The sequence below is a fragment of the Nyctereutes procyonoides genome, unplaced genomic scaffold, assembly GCF_905146905.1.
Source record: "Nyctereutes procyonoides isolate TBG_1078 unplaced genomic scaffold, NYPRO_anot_genome, whole genome shotgun sequence".
Classification (NCBI taxonomy): Eukaryota; Metazoa; Chordata; class Mammalia; order Carnivora; family Canidae; genus Nyctereutes; species Nyctereutes procyonoides.
This window is the reverse complement of record NW_026575160.1, coordinates 10,486,350-10,499,783: the sequence shown is the minus strand read 5'-3', so window position 1 is coordinate 10,499,783 and position 13,434 is coordinate 10,486,350. Positions and strand designations below refer to the sequence as shown.

At 43.1% G+C, this 13,434-nt stretch overlaps 1 protein-coding gene across 4 annotated transcripts in view; it reads left to right on the top strand.

Annotated features, from left to right (window-relative positions):
- Nucleotides 1–10,238: 10,238 nt before the first annotated feature.
- The window catches only part of HYCC1 (hyccin PI4KA lipid kinase complex subunit 1), a 97,552-nt gene continuing 94,356 nt past the window's right edge, over nt 10,239–13,434 (top strand). For all 4 annotated transcript variants that reach the window (XM_055314698.1, XM_055314696.1, XM_055314697.1 and 1 more), the window contains exon 1: nt 10,239–10,405. The gene's annotated coding sequence lies outside the window, so the exon portion shown is untranslated. The remainder of the gene's footprint in view (nt 10,406–13,434) is intronic.

Here is a 13,434-nt window from a genome sequence, read left to right as displayed (position 1 = left end):
TTTTATTTTACAATGACCAAACACCTGTCAAAGTTCACTTTTTCCTTTCTTATAAGAACTAGGATTATCTGAACTGGTATTAATCATCGTCGTATTTTATTGCTAATAGGTTAAGTTATTTAGCTAGAGAAACTACCATCAACTATTTTCAAGATACAAAATTTGAAAACTCAGCTGTTTTTCACTCTTTGTACTTAACTTTTTTCCTGTCCCACTGCTCCAGCCTCTGTTGGTACATTCTTCTCCCAGAAGTGTTACCTCAATAATGTGAGTGACAATATACTGGAGCTAAACAGCAGGATGACCAGAAGTCACCTCATCCAGAATCTCTCACTGGCACTTTCAGGCCAGGCACATCTAGGTAATTAACACATATAGTCTTTGGTTCACAGTAGGGACCTAATAACTAATTATTGACCTTGTAATTAGTAGACAAATAGGTCCTGGAGATCTGATGCACAGTGTGGTGAATATAGACAACAATATTCTTTTATCTTTTTAAATATTTATTTATTTATTTATTTATTTATTTATTTATTTATTCATGATAGAGAGAGAGAGAGAGAGAGAGAGGCAGAGACACAGGAGGAGGGAGAAGCAGGCTCCATCCAGGGAGCCCGACGTGGGACTCGATCCTGGGACCCCAGGATCGTGCCCCCAGCCAAAGGCAGGCGGTAAACCGCTGAGCCACCCAGGGATCCCCTAGACAACAATATTCTATTATAATCATCAAACTTGCTAAAAGTCTGGATCAAAAAAGAAATGATAAGTATGTGACATGATGGAAGTACGAACTGTAGCTACAATAGTCATCGAATTACAATATGGAAATATATCAAGTATATATTTGATGATATACATCTTAACTTATACAATGTTATATGTCAATTATATTTCAATTAAAAAAATAGTGTTCAATCTGAATCAAAATGTGGTGAGCAGTGATTTGTAAAGAAACAGACATGCAGAGATACTTGAGAATTGTAGAGCATGGAAAGGTCTGAATTAGTCATTAGGGAAAGGCAAATTAAAACCACAGTGAGATACATTTACAAGCCCACCAGTTTGGCTAGAATTTAAAAGACTGGTAATACAGATATTGACAAGGATGTGGAGCAACTGGAACTCTTGTATTTCACTTATGGGTGTATAAATGATACAATTACTTTGGAAAATGGCTTGACATTATGCAAAGAACAGCATATGCTGACCCTAGACCCAATGATTGCATTCTTGAATATAGACCACAAAAATGAACATGCCTATATTGAGAGTCATATACATGACTGTTCCCAGAAGCATTTTTTGTAGTTAATTGACCTCCTCTGAAAACAACCCAAATGTCACCAGCTATAGAATTGTCAGATACTTTATAGCATATTCATATGGGAGAATAACACACAAATGAAAAAGAATATAACCACAACAAGAAATATGGATGGGCTCCACAAACATAATATGGAGAGAAAAAAATATGGAGAGATAAAAGACTCAAAGCATATATTTTCTTTTATTCCATTTATATAAAATGTAATAGGTATGGATACATGAAGACAATGGGAGTCAAAGCTGAGGTTGCTTTGGAAAACAGGGAGGGAGTGGTAACTGAAAGCAGGCCCAGTGGAGCTTCTAGAGGGTTGTCAATGTTCTTTGTCTTGACCTGGCTCAGTGGTTGCAGGGTTCACCTGTGACAATCTGCTGATGTAATCATATTTCTGTTTTATCTATTTTTCTACATGTATCTACACTTCAATTAAAAAAAAAATACAGTTGCAGTGCTGGAGAACTGATCCAAGTTAACAGAGCCTGCTCCTCCTTGTTCCTTTCAGGGTATCTTATTTCCTTCAATAATTCTTCTGATTGTTTTAAGCTCCTGGTACTGTCTTACTGCTCATGGTTTCCAAAGTGAGAGACCTTCCTAGGTATTGTCCCAGGCTCAGTCTATATCTACATCCTTTCCTCTGCCCTCTCTATTTTCTTTCCTACAGCTCTGCTGTCTTCTTGGGGACATGATCAATTAACTTTTGCTAATTTTCTGATGACTGATATGACTTCTCTTCCTGGTGAAATTCAAATTTGAAAAAAAAATTCTTGGGATGCATGGGTGGCTCAGTGGTTGAGCGCCTGCCAGGCATGATCCTGGAGTCCTGGGATGGAGTCCCATGTTGAGCTTCCTGTATGGAGCTTTCCTCTCCCTCTGCCTATGTCTCTGCCTCTCTCTGTGTGCCTCTCATGAATAAATAAATAAAATCTTTAAAAAAAATTCTTAAGGGTAACTTTAGGGGGGCTGCCTGGGTGACTTAGTCATTAAGTGTCTGCCTTCAGCTCAGGTCATGATCTCCGGGTCATGGAATCGAGCCCTGAGTTGGGCTCCCTGCTCAGCAGGGAGTCTGCTTCTCCCTCTGCCTCTGTGTGCTCTTACTCTCTTTCTCAAATAAATAAAATCTTAAAACAACAACAACAACATTTATCCACAAAAAGACATACATTAAAAAAAAGAGTGATTTTTAGGGATTAGTACAATGGTTCGGCCAGAGGGTTTTGTTTGTTTGTTTGTTCTTTGTTTGGAGACAACACCCTTTAAATAACATAGTATTGATAATTGGGCCTGAACATGTATTCCAAGCCTGTGTTGAGGACTTGCCTCGGGTGAGCATAGAAGTCCAGACAAGGTTCTGGACTAGCATAGCAGGTATCAAGAAAGACCAGCCTGATGGCAGGCTGAGTCGATTCAACATGGTAGAAGAAACAGGTGCTGGGCTTGTCCTTACTGAACATCAGTGATGATGTTGAATTCGCTTACTGGATTTTTTTTTTTTTGGCATAAATATCAGGGTGTGGTGATGATGACTAAGTAGATGAGAACAAAATTGAAAAATGGAAGTATTACTCATACACTGAACTCTCTAAACTCAAGAGTTACAGACCAAAGTAAATGCACTGGCCAGACTCTTTGGGTCTGTGCCTCTTTCTGCCATTCCTTTTCATCCCTGTCCTTGTAACTGGGCTTTCAGTTCCCAGGTTCATTTACCCTTCAACCAGTACTTGTGCTTGTTGAATTGCTTCAGGGGTACCTCTTGGCAAGGAAACCAATGAAACATGTGGCCCAATTGCTCTCTACTCTCTGGGTATGAGGTTAACACAGGAGAAACAATTGTGGAAATACGCAAGGTGATACACAATTAAGTGTTACACTGAATATGGCTGAAAGAGTTTGCATCTGATGAATACAGTGAGTGGTCAGAAAGGGGAGAAATTGTGTTTCCATTTGGCCTATGGGATCTGAAAATGATTCATAAACCAAACTGAGACTGGAGAGAAAACTGCCAAATTTCACGTTCTCCTTTAACTTTGTGTTTCTGAAGTTCCTCCGTGGGCCAAGCAATTTTACTATTGTGGGAGACCCACAGATGACAAAACACAGTTCCACTTCCTCTGGGGTGAGACAGTGGGGAGGAAGCGGGGAGTGTCACTGTTTCTCACAGTTATCTATAGATTTTTTTTTCTGTGTTTTCTGTTCTCTGGGTCTCCATTTAGAAGAGAAAAATCTACATACAAGTCTGTGCTTTTATACTAAATACTAGTGAAGTCTTTTGCTTGTCAGCAGTAATAAGAGTTTCTCTGCAGAATTTATGACAGCACTTTAGAGAATTTTGAATAATGCATTGGCTACAAGTAAAGGGAAGAATGTTTAACTGAGGTTTACTTAGGTAGAATTAACAATAGGCAGTATACCGTCTGGTGTCTGTTCATTTAAAAAAAATGCACTTCCTTTTTTTTTTTTTTGGTCATAAAACTGTACCTGTTTTATTGTAGAACATTTGGTAAATTGAAAATATGTATGAAGAAGAAAATAAAATTCACCCATGATTTCTCCATGCTTCTATGTTGCTGATATATTCTCCTGACCTGAACATTTGAAGATTGTGATCGTGTCATATGCAGTTTTTTAATCATCTTTTTCCCTTGTCATAAAATATTTTTTTTCAATTGATAAAAGCTACATAACAAGACTCTCCCAAAAATAATTCTTCTAGAAGACATTGGTTAATAAAATGTCTTGGGAGATATATGTGGACATTTTTCAATTCCATATCACTTGAGTATAGCAGTTAGTCATTAGGTTTTCCACCCTGCCTGCCTCTGCTTTCTCATAAATAGGAGCCACATTGGCTCCACTAGTAAGAGATAAGAGAAAAAAGACTTTTTCCTTTCAAAATATTTGTTATAAAGACATTGCAATTTTAATTTTAATTTATGAATCTTTTTTTTTTTTTAAGATGTAGAGGATGTTTTCTTTTTCCTGGGATGTTTTTTCTAGAAAACTTTGTAACCAACCTTGAGGATAAAGTTCTCTTTGTAAAATGCAATTGACCTGGCTTCTTTCACATGGTCCACAATTCTGGGAGTCTACTTAATGGCTTATACAGGAGTAAAAGGTACAATAATTTACTTAGAATATTTTAAGTGATGCTTATGGGAATCTTAAGGACTCTGGGAACAGCTGGGACCTCACAGATGTTGAACACAGATGGGAATTGGTTTGATTCAGTGCAGCTGTAGGAATGGGTTATCTCATCCCCTTGACAGCAGGACTTCATTGATCTCTGTCTTTATACAGTGACTCATTCTACTCTGTCTCTACTTCTACTGTCCCTTGTTACCAATTACTTCATCTTCTATGTCTCTTCTCTGCCTAATGGCTTCACTTTATTCATAACTTGCCTTTCTTAGGGCTTCTAGGGTGTCTTTCTAATAAAACTTCTGCTCCCACTATGTGATTTTCTCTTCACACTTCCAGTTCAAATTCTTGAAAGAGAATGGGTGTAGACAGTCACCACCATCCCTGTTTGAGTGGAGTGTTCTTATCAGGTCACCTTTTAGGACTGGCTGCCTCAGGTTCTATGGTTTTATGAAGGAGATTGTAAGGCACAGACCATGCCTCAACCTGCTGCCTTAGCTAGGGGTGCTGGCTGGAGTAGTTGTCTTAGAAGGGTAATCTGGCACAGCAGACAGAATGACTTTAGGCACATTCTTCCTGTATTGAGTTAAAAAAATTTTTTTTAAAATATACCACTAAAGTCACATATTTTTCATGTTTCTTTTTTCAAGAGAAAATTCTCCTGACCCTTTTGTTTAAAATAGTCATGTTACATGGAAACATAGAATAGATTGGTGGTTGTCAAAGGTTAGAGGTTGGGGGAAATGGGGATATGTTGGTCAAAGGGTACAAAGTTCCAACTGTAAGGTGAATAAGAACTGAGGCTATAATGTATAGCATGGTGACTATAGTTAATAATACTGTACTGTAGTCTTGAAAGTTGCTGAAAGAGTAGATCTCAGATGTTCTCACCACAAAAAAAAGAAAAAAAAAAAAGGAAACCAGTGAGGTCAAAGATGTGTTAACTAACCTTATTGTGGTAACCATTTCACAATATATGTATATTAAATCATCATGTAGTACATCTTGAACTTAGACAACTTTATATGTCAATTATATACCAATAAAGATGGAAAAAAATAGTCATGTTACCTAGCTGTTTCCCAGCTGACTCTAATAGAAATATATTTGAGCTAAATCTTTCTTAAAGTTCCTTAAATTTAATATTATGGGGGAAATGTTCATGCTTTATAATGTTCAACTGGCATTTTATTCTTTTTATTACTTTTTAGAGGTTTATTTATTTATTTGACAGAGAAAGAGAGCGCGCACACAAGAGGGGAAGTGGCAGGCAGAAGGAGAGGGAAAAGCAGGCTCTTAGCCAAGTAGGGAGCCTAATGTGGGGCTCAATCCCAAGACCCTGGGATAATGATCTGAGCTGAAGGCAGACACTTAACCAACTGAGCCACCCAGGTGCCCCTTACCTGGCATTTTAATAAGCTTATTTGCAAGAGGTAAATGCATTTTAATAGTTAATATAGAATTGTGCCTACAGATATTAGAGATTAGCAAAGATGGGTAGGGAAGGTCTGGAATATTTTCAGAAAGCGGGTTAAAAACATTTCCCTTTTGAAACAGAATGTTCTCAGGCATTTTCCTGGCACTTTGCTGCTAAAATATAAATGGTTATGTGTAATAGTTAACTGCAGACTGTTATTGTTGGGAATTATTTTTATATGTACAAATTGTGATGCAGAGTGGATTACAAACATAAATTTGTGTTTTGGTTTTATTCTGATTTAGAAGGAAGACTTAAATTGTCTTTTATATCATCTCACCACGGTGATAAAACAGGAAGTGAAGTCAAGCAAAAAACTGCTTCCTGTCTTTTTGCAGAAAGGAAACAAATATGTAAAGATACATAGGCAGCCTTCTGTCTCTCTCTCTCTAGTCAGCCCATTTTATGCACAGTCCTGATTTAGCATTAGTGAAATATTTTGATGTCATTCTCCTGTTCTTAACTCTGGCTTTATATTAGAATCACTTGGAAATCTTTTTAAATAAACCCTATTTCTAGGCCCCTCCCTCCAGTTTTCTGATTTATTTGGTGTGGGTGTGGTTCAGGCATTTTTTTTGAAAGGCATCCTAAGGAAAATTCTAAGGAGCAGACAGGAAGCCACTAGGCAAGAAGACAGACTCTGAACATTTGCATTTGCCTTCAAGGCAAATTTCCAACTCCTCCCCCACCCCCCACCCCACTTAGCTTGCCAGGCACGGGCCCTGTGTACGTTGCTTGTGCTTTCTTCCCCTCTTCTATTCCTTTTTCAGGCATTCCAAAAGTTTCCTCCTCACACATTTTTTTTTCTGATTCAAATTCCTACCCGTTTTTTGAGATCCAACACGGTTTTTACCTCTTCTATGAAGCCTTCCCCGATCAATGAGAGGTCTTGCTTCTCTTCTGAACTCATAATAGCAGTGATTGCCTTGAAAATCATCTCAGCAATGCATCAGTCATGCACTGCTTTGTGTCATCTCTTCTGTTGTGTTAAATAGATTAATCCCACTTTTTTTCTGTGTTACTCAGCTACTTACACTGTAAGCTTCTAGCATTACTTTGTATCTTTGACAAGCTGAAGGCCTTGCACAGTGTAGGAAGTCAGAGATACCTCTGCCTCCCTTCCATCCTCACTTCCACAGGTGTGGTTCAGGTCTTGATTCCTCCTGGAGCCTTGCCTGGTCCTACTATGCCTTTTTGATCCCAGACTCATTGGCTCTTTAAATCAGGCCAACGCCTCAGTGGCTCACATGGCCAATGGCCAGTAAAACTAATTGTGCGCTTTTACTCTGCTCATTCTTGCTCTCTTCCTGTTTTATATACTCTTCAGCTTCCTTTTCCCCCTCTGTTCCCTCAATCTTCTACTCCCTATTCTGCCAGGACTTGATGGAAAAATTCAGTTTCTCAGGTTTTGACCTCTTGTATTCTTTAAGATGTCAGAGTATAACATATTTTCTGGATCTTCCTGTCCCTATTCCTTTGGGCAAACACTTTCCCTGGTCGGGCTCTGGCCCAATTGACCTGAATTATTTTTCCAGCACCTTGCTCTGATCTGTCAAGATTCCCCTTCAAGAGAACAGACATTCTATACCTTGTCTTCAGGATTCTCACCCTTTGGGAGAAACCTGATTGAGTTGTCCACATGATTGAAAGTTCCTGTTGGTCCCTCATTGCCTGCAGAATAAGTGTAAACCTGAGATGTCCAATACGGGAGTGATTAAAACCCAGATAAACAAGTCAGTTCCTTTTTTTAAATATATATATATATATATATATATTTTATTTATTTATGATAGTCACACAGAGGGAGAGAGACGCAGAGACATAGGCAGAGGGAGAAGCAGGCTCCATGCACCGGGAGCCTGACGTGGGATTCGATCCCCGGTCTCCAGGATCGCGCCCTGGGCCAAAGGCAGGCGCCAAACCGCTGCGCCACCCAGGGATCCCGTCAGTTCCTTTTTTTAAAAAAATATTTTATTTATTTATTCATGAGAGACACAGAGAGAGAAAGGCAGAGACACAGGCAGAGGGAGAAGCAGTCTCCATGCAGGGAGCCTGACATGGGACTTGATCCCGGGTCTCCAGGATCTGGCCCTGGGCTGAAGGCGGCATTAAACGACTGCATCACCCGGGCCGCCCAACAAGTCAGTTCCTGATGTCAGAACAATCTGGCTGTGACATCTGTCATCCTAATGATTGCCAGGATTGATTTGGTTGATCTGTCTGGCTGGGGGGGTGTCTCCTCCCTCACCATTCCATGTGTTCCCCTCCCAAAGCTGAACATAGGTCGAAGAGGACAACTTGCCGTGATAGAGGAAGAACATTCTTCCAATAGCTGTGCTCTCCTGCTAGAACCTACAAACAAGCTCTCAAGGTCCATTTGTAGGAGAAGGTAGGGTAGTTAAGCTTCTAAGACTCCAGACACGTTCAAATGAGGCACTGTAGGTGGCAGTCTGCCTTTCTTAAAAAAGAGTTCCTTAGCTATGTCATATTATGTAACTAGTGGCTATTATATTGGACAATACAAATACGGGATGTTTCTATCATTGCAGAAAGCTCTGTTGAACAGTGCTCTTCTAAATACCTTAGTGTAGCTCATGTGGCCTTTTACAATTTCATCTCAACCTTTTGCTCTACTTTAATTTTTGGCTGCTACTCACCTTCAGCCCCACCTACTTTCTCAATGTTCCCCGATCACTCAGTGTTTTTTACAACTCCATACCTTTGAATATGCTGTTTCTTTTTACTGAAATGCCCTTTGACTTTCTTCTCTGGCAAACTCCTATTTACCTTTTAATATCCAACTCAAACATTACCTTCCTTGTGAAAATCTTTGCCTTCCTAAACACAATAATTTCTTCCTCTGTGTTTCCCTTGCTCACTGAACCTAGCGCTATTGCCCTATCACTGTATTTTGTTATTCACCCATCAATTTGGCTATCCTCTCGGAAAGGAGATGCTGACTGCCCTAATGGTTACCTGAAATTTTTTGCTTGGTGCCTGTTTGATATCAAGTATTTTCTTATTTATGTGCTTGTTATTCATGTGTTTGGGATGTTTAAAAAAATTATTTGAGGATCCCTGGGTGGCGCAGCGGTTTGGCGCCTGCCTTTGGCCCAGGGCGCGATCCTGGAGACCCGGGATCGAATCCCACATCGGGCTCCGGGTGCATGGAGCCTGCTTCTCCCTCTGCCTGTGTCTCTGCCTATCTCTCTCTCTGTGACTATCATAAAAAAAAAAAAAAAATTATTTGGTACTTTAGAAGTCCTTCCCCTTTCTGGTGTAAACCTAGGACGACTACTTCCTGCCTTCCAGATTAATGTCCATTTCTCTTCTAATTAATCCTGACTGCACTTGAAAGGGATGTGGTAGGAGGAATTGACAAAAGTCAAAAACAGAGGGACTATGTATGTAGGAGCTGGTTCAGATATGCTCACCTTCTTGTAGCCACAAAAAATATTTAGTATGTGTTTGGAAGAAGAAGAGTAGTGCGAGGGATTCCTGGGTGGCGCAGTGGTTTAGCGCCTGCCTTTGGCCCAGGGCGCGATCCTGGAGACCCGGGATCGAATCCCACGTCGGGCTCCGGGTGCATGGAGCCTGCTTCTCCCTCTGCCTGTGTCTCTGCCCCTCTCTCTGTGACTATCGTAAATAAATAAAAATAATTAAAAAAAGAGGTAGGGAGAAAATACGGAGAAAATAAAAACAGCCCATGGGAACAAAGCTGGGGGACTGTGTTTGCCTTTTTCTGGACCAAGGCCTAAAGCAATGTATAATAAGGCGGGAAGAGTTTTTAATGACCATTTTGGAAAAATGTACATTTTTCCCCCCTCCTGGTATTTGATAAGATTTTAATGAATTCTTGTGACTCGAATTACTGGAGAAGTAAATCCTCCTGCCCAAGAAATTAAAATATCAGTTAGTTTATCTTCCGTGATTGTGGTTATGGCTTATACCCTTCTGAGGGAGCTATAAATCCTACGGGCCCCGGGTCTGAGAGACGCCGGCTGAGGACTCTCACTGGCCCTGATGCAAATCCTACGGTCGATCACTTTTCCTTTGGCGCCCGACCACGCCCCGTGGTCAGGCCACGCCCACCGAAGCCGCCCTCCCGCCCACCTCATGGCTCCGCCCCAGGCGTAGCAGAGGAAGATTCCTATTGGTGAAGAAGTTGCTCTGGTCCCGCCCCGGAGCACGGCGATAGGTCGAACTGGAGTGGGGCGGTGGTGGTTGGCTGCCCGGGGACGGGTCCCTAGCGGTGCCTGTCAGAGCGGCAGGCGGCAGTGGCGGCTCTCGGGGCTGGGTTGTCAGTCAGTGAGCGGAGGGGGAAGATGGCTCGCCGGGACGCGTTCTGTTAGCAGGAAGGGGGGCAGGTGCTGCTGCTACTCGGGAGGAAGCAGAGCAGCCGCGGTCGCTGTCGCCGCGAGTCACACTAGTCGAGGTTCTGAGGTGGAGCTCGGGGAGCCGCTCTGGTGAGTCGGACCGCGCTGTACCCACGCGGGGGCCCCGGGGCGGCCGGCGACCGATAACTTTTTTTGTCAGGGAGGAGCCGGGGCGAGGCGGCGGCGGCGGCGGCGGCGGCGGCGGCGGCGGCGGCGGGGAGGGGAGGGGACCGAGACCTGGTCCCCGGGGCGGCGCCTTCGTTGGGGGTAACGGTTCCCTCACGAGGCGCCGCGGGTGGGTGCGAGAAGGCGCCGGGCGCTGGGGAGCGTCTGAGGGGCCGGAGCAGCCGGGCGGGGTGAGTGGGCTGCGGCCGGCGGCTGCTCGCCCCGAAGTTGGGCGCAGCCCGTGTGCCGCCGGGGCGGCGGCAGCTTTGTGCTCGTGGACCCGGGTCTTTTCCCTTTCCCCAGCGAGGAGCAGCCCAGACTCCGGGCGCGCCCGGGGTGCAGCCGCCGCGGCCGGACCCGCCGCCGCTCTGAGGGGGCCCCTCGCCCCTCCCCCCCCGCCCCATCCCGCCGCAGCTGATGCTCTGGCCTGGCCTCTCCCACTTCGGGGGGGCTCGCCGCTTTCCGTCTGGTGGCCAAAATGGTCACCGTCGCCCACCGCCCACCCCCGCTCTTGGAAAGCGGCGCTAGCCCGGTGTCCCCCGCAGGGCGCCGAGGTCGAGAAAGCGGCCAGCATGCCTTCCTCGGCCATTGCCCTGGAGAGCCCCCCCTTCTTGAGCACTTGCTCCCCTCCGCCCGCCTCTAGGAGTTATGCCACTTCCGAGGCTGATGTTGAGCCTCCTCGAGAAGCCGTCGGGGTTTTGTCTGAAAATGGTTGCGATCGAAAGACCCCCCCCCCCCAAGTTTGCACGCTTCAGCAGAACCGCGTATCCGCCCTTCCGCGTGCGCGATTGTGCGGTGCAGCCCTAAGTTGAGGCATCCCTGAAAGGTCTGGGTTTTGCCCTTCGTGGTCTCGTAGAGCCCAGGAGAGGGGCTCCGGGACACAACGCTGTTCCACGCCCGGCTGGCAGAGTCTCCGCTCTTCAGGTCGGGGCAGTTTGTTCCACCCGCAGCCCCGAATTTCCGAGACTGTGCGACAGGAGGCAGGACCAAGCCGTCCTTTTGCAAATTCTAGGTCCTTTGGGTCGCACAGTAGTTTTTTGGAGCCGATATGCCGCCTCTTGGGTTCGTGTGGCATTTGACAGTTTTAAGATTTTTCCGCTTTTAAAATCTTATCTCCATAAAGTCCTAAGGATCGGTGTAACCTTGAGCCAATGTGATAGACCCAGTAGTATTGTTTCCATAAGGACGTTCTCCTAACACCCCAGATTAGACCTCCCTCCAATTTCTAAACATCCTGTCTTAGCGTTAATACGCTTTAAGGTTTCCAAGATGAATATTGGTGCCAAACACCATTTTTTCTTTCTTTCTTTCTTTCTTTCTTTCTTTCTTTCTTTCTTTCTTTCTTTCTTTCTTTCTAGTGCAGGGAAAGGCAAGAAAGAAAAAGAATTTTAGGATCTGCTTGGCCAGTAGTACCTTGCTTTTTTATTTATTTATTTATTTATTTATTTATTTATTTATTTATTTATTTATTCATGCATGCATGCTCTACTTATTTTTTTAAAGATTTATTTATTTATTTATTCATGAGGGACACACACACACACACACACACACACACACACAGAGAGAGGGAGAGAGAGAGAGAGGCAGAGTCACAGGCAGAGGGAGAAGCAGGCTCCATGCAGGGAGCCCGACGTGGGACTCGATCCCGGGGCTCCAGGATCACGCTCCAGGCCGAAGGTGGCGCTAAACCGCTGAGCCACCCAGGCTGCCCCAGTAGTAGCTTGCTTGCTTTCTTTCTTTCTTTCTTTCTTTCTTTCTTTCTTTCTTTCTTTCTTTCTTTTTTCTTTCGATTACTTATTTTATTCATGAGAGACACAGTATGAGAGAGGCAGAGACATAGGCAGAGGGAGAAACAGGCTCCATGCAGGTAGCCCGATTCGGGACTCGATCCTGGTACTCCAGGATCACACCCTGGGCCAAAGGCAGGCACTCAACCCCTGAGCCACCAGGCATCCCCCAGTAGTAGCTTTAAAGTCAGTTATTCGAATAACTCATTTAAAGAAAGTGGCTCAGGGGAAAACCATCACATATTTAGATTTTAAAATTCTGAATTTGGCTTATTTTATTCTTTTTTTAAAAATTTACTACAATTATTATACCATAGAGGGATTATAAAACCTCTTAGTTATCAACACGAACAGTACTTAGATATAGACATCCAGATAAGGTGTTGGTTAGGTCAGTATGTTATTCCTGCCATGCATTCTTTTTTGTGTTTTTATTTTATGAAATCTGATTCCTGGTTGCATTTCTTAGACTGGTGTTGTTTTGACAGAGTTTAAACATATCTTATAGTCAGCTGTTTTATTCAGGATCCTGTTGCATGCTATTTATTTTATAAACATTCATAATGTTTTAAGTGAACATTTAAAAACTTTGAAAAATGCTAATATCAGGACCATTTGGGGGGTATCAAGTTTACACTTTGTAAATAATTGAAATTATATCAAATAAATTTTATTTTGCACTGCCCTATTCAGCCTGGCTGAATAGGTTCTAGGGCAGAAATGAATGTCATAACTCTTGTCATCAAGGAACTTACTCTCTGATGTACAAGACAGATAAGTAAAAATTATAATATCATCTGATACATGTGAATAGAGATATGCTTAGTGTAGTATGGGAGCAGAGTAGGAGATGGTAACTCAGTTTGGATGTAGGTAGAGTGAGGAGCACACAGTACGGTTTTGAAATATATAATTTAGCCCAGTGCAGGAGGTCAGTAACTTTCCAAGAGGAAAATATAATAAGTGAGAAGGCAAGGAGGCATGAGAAACTATGGCAGTTTAGAGAAGTCATTGTCAGTTTCAAGTCCAAAGTCAATAGCATTGACATTAATGTGACTTAAATGCAGGGGCTGGTAAGGAAAGGTGGAAGATGAGAATAATGGTAGTGCTTCAGAACAGGGCATGGTGCCTTGGCTATGGGTATTGCATTGAAGGTGATGAGTA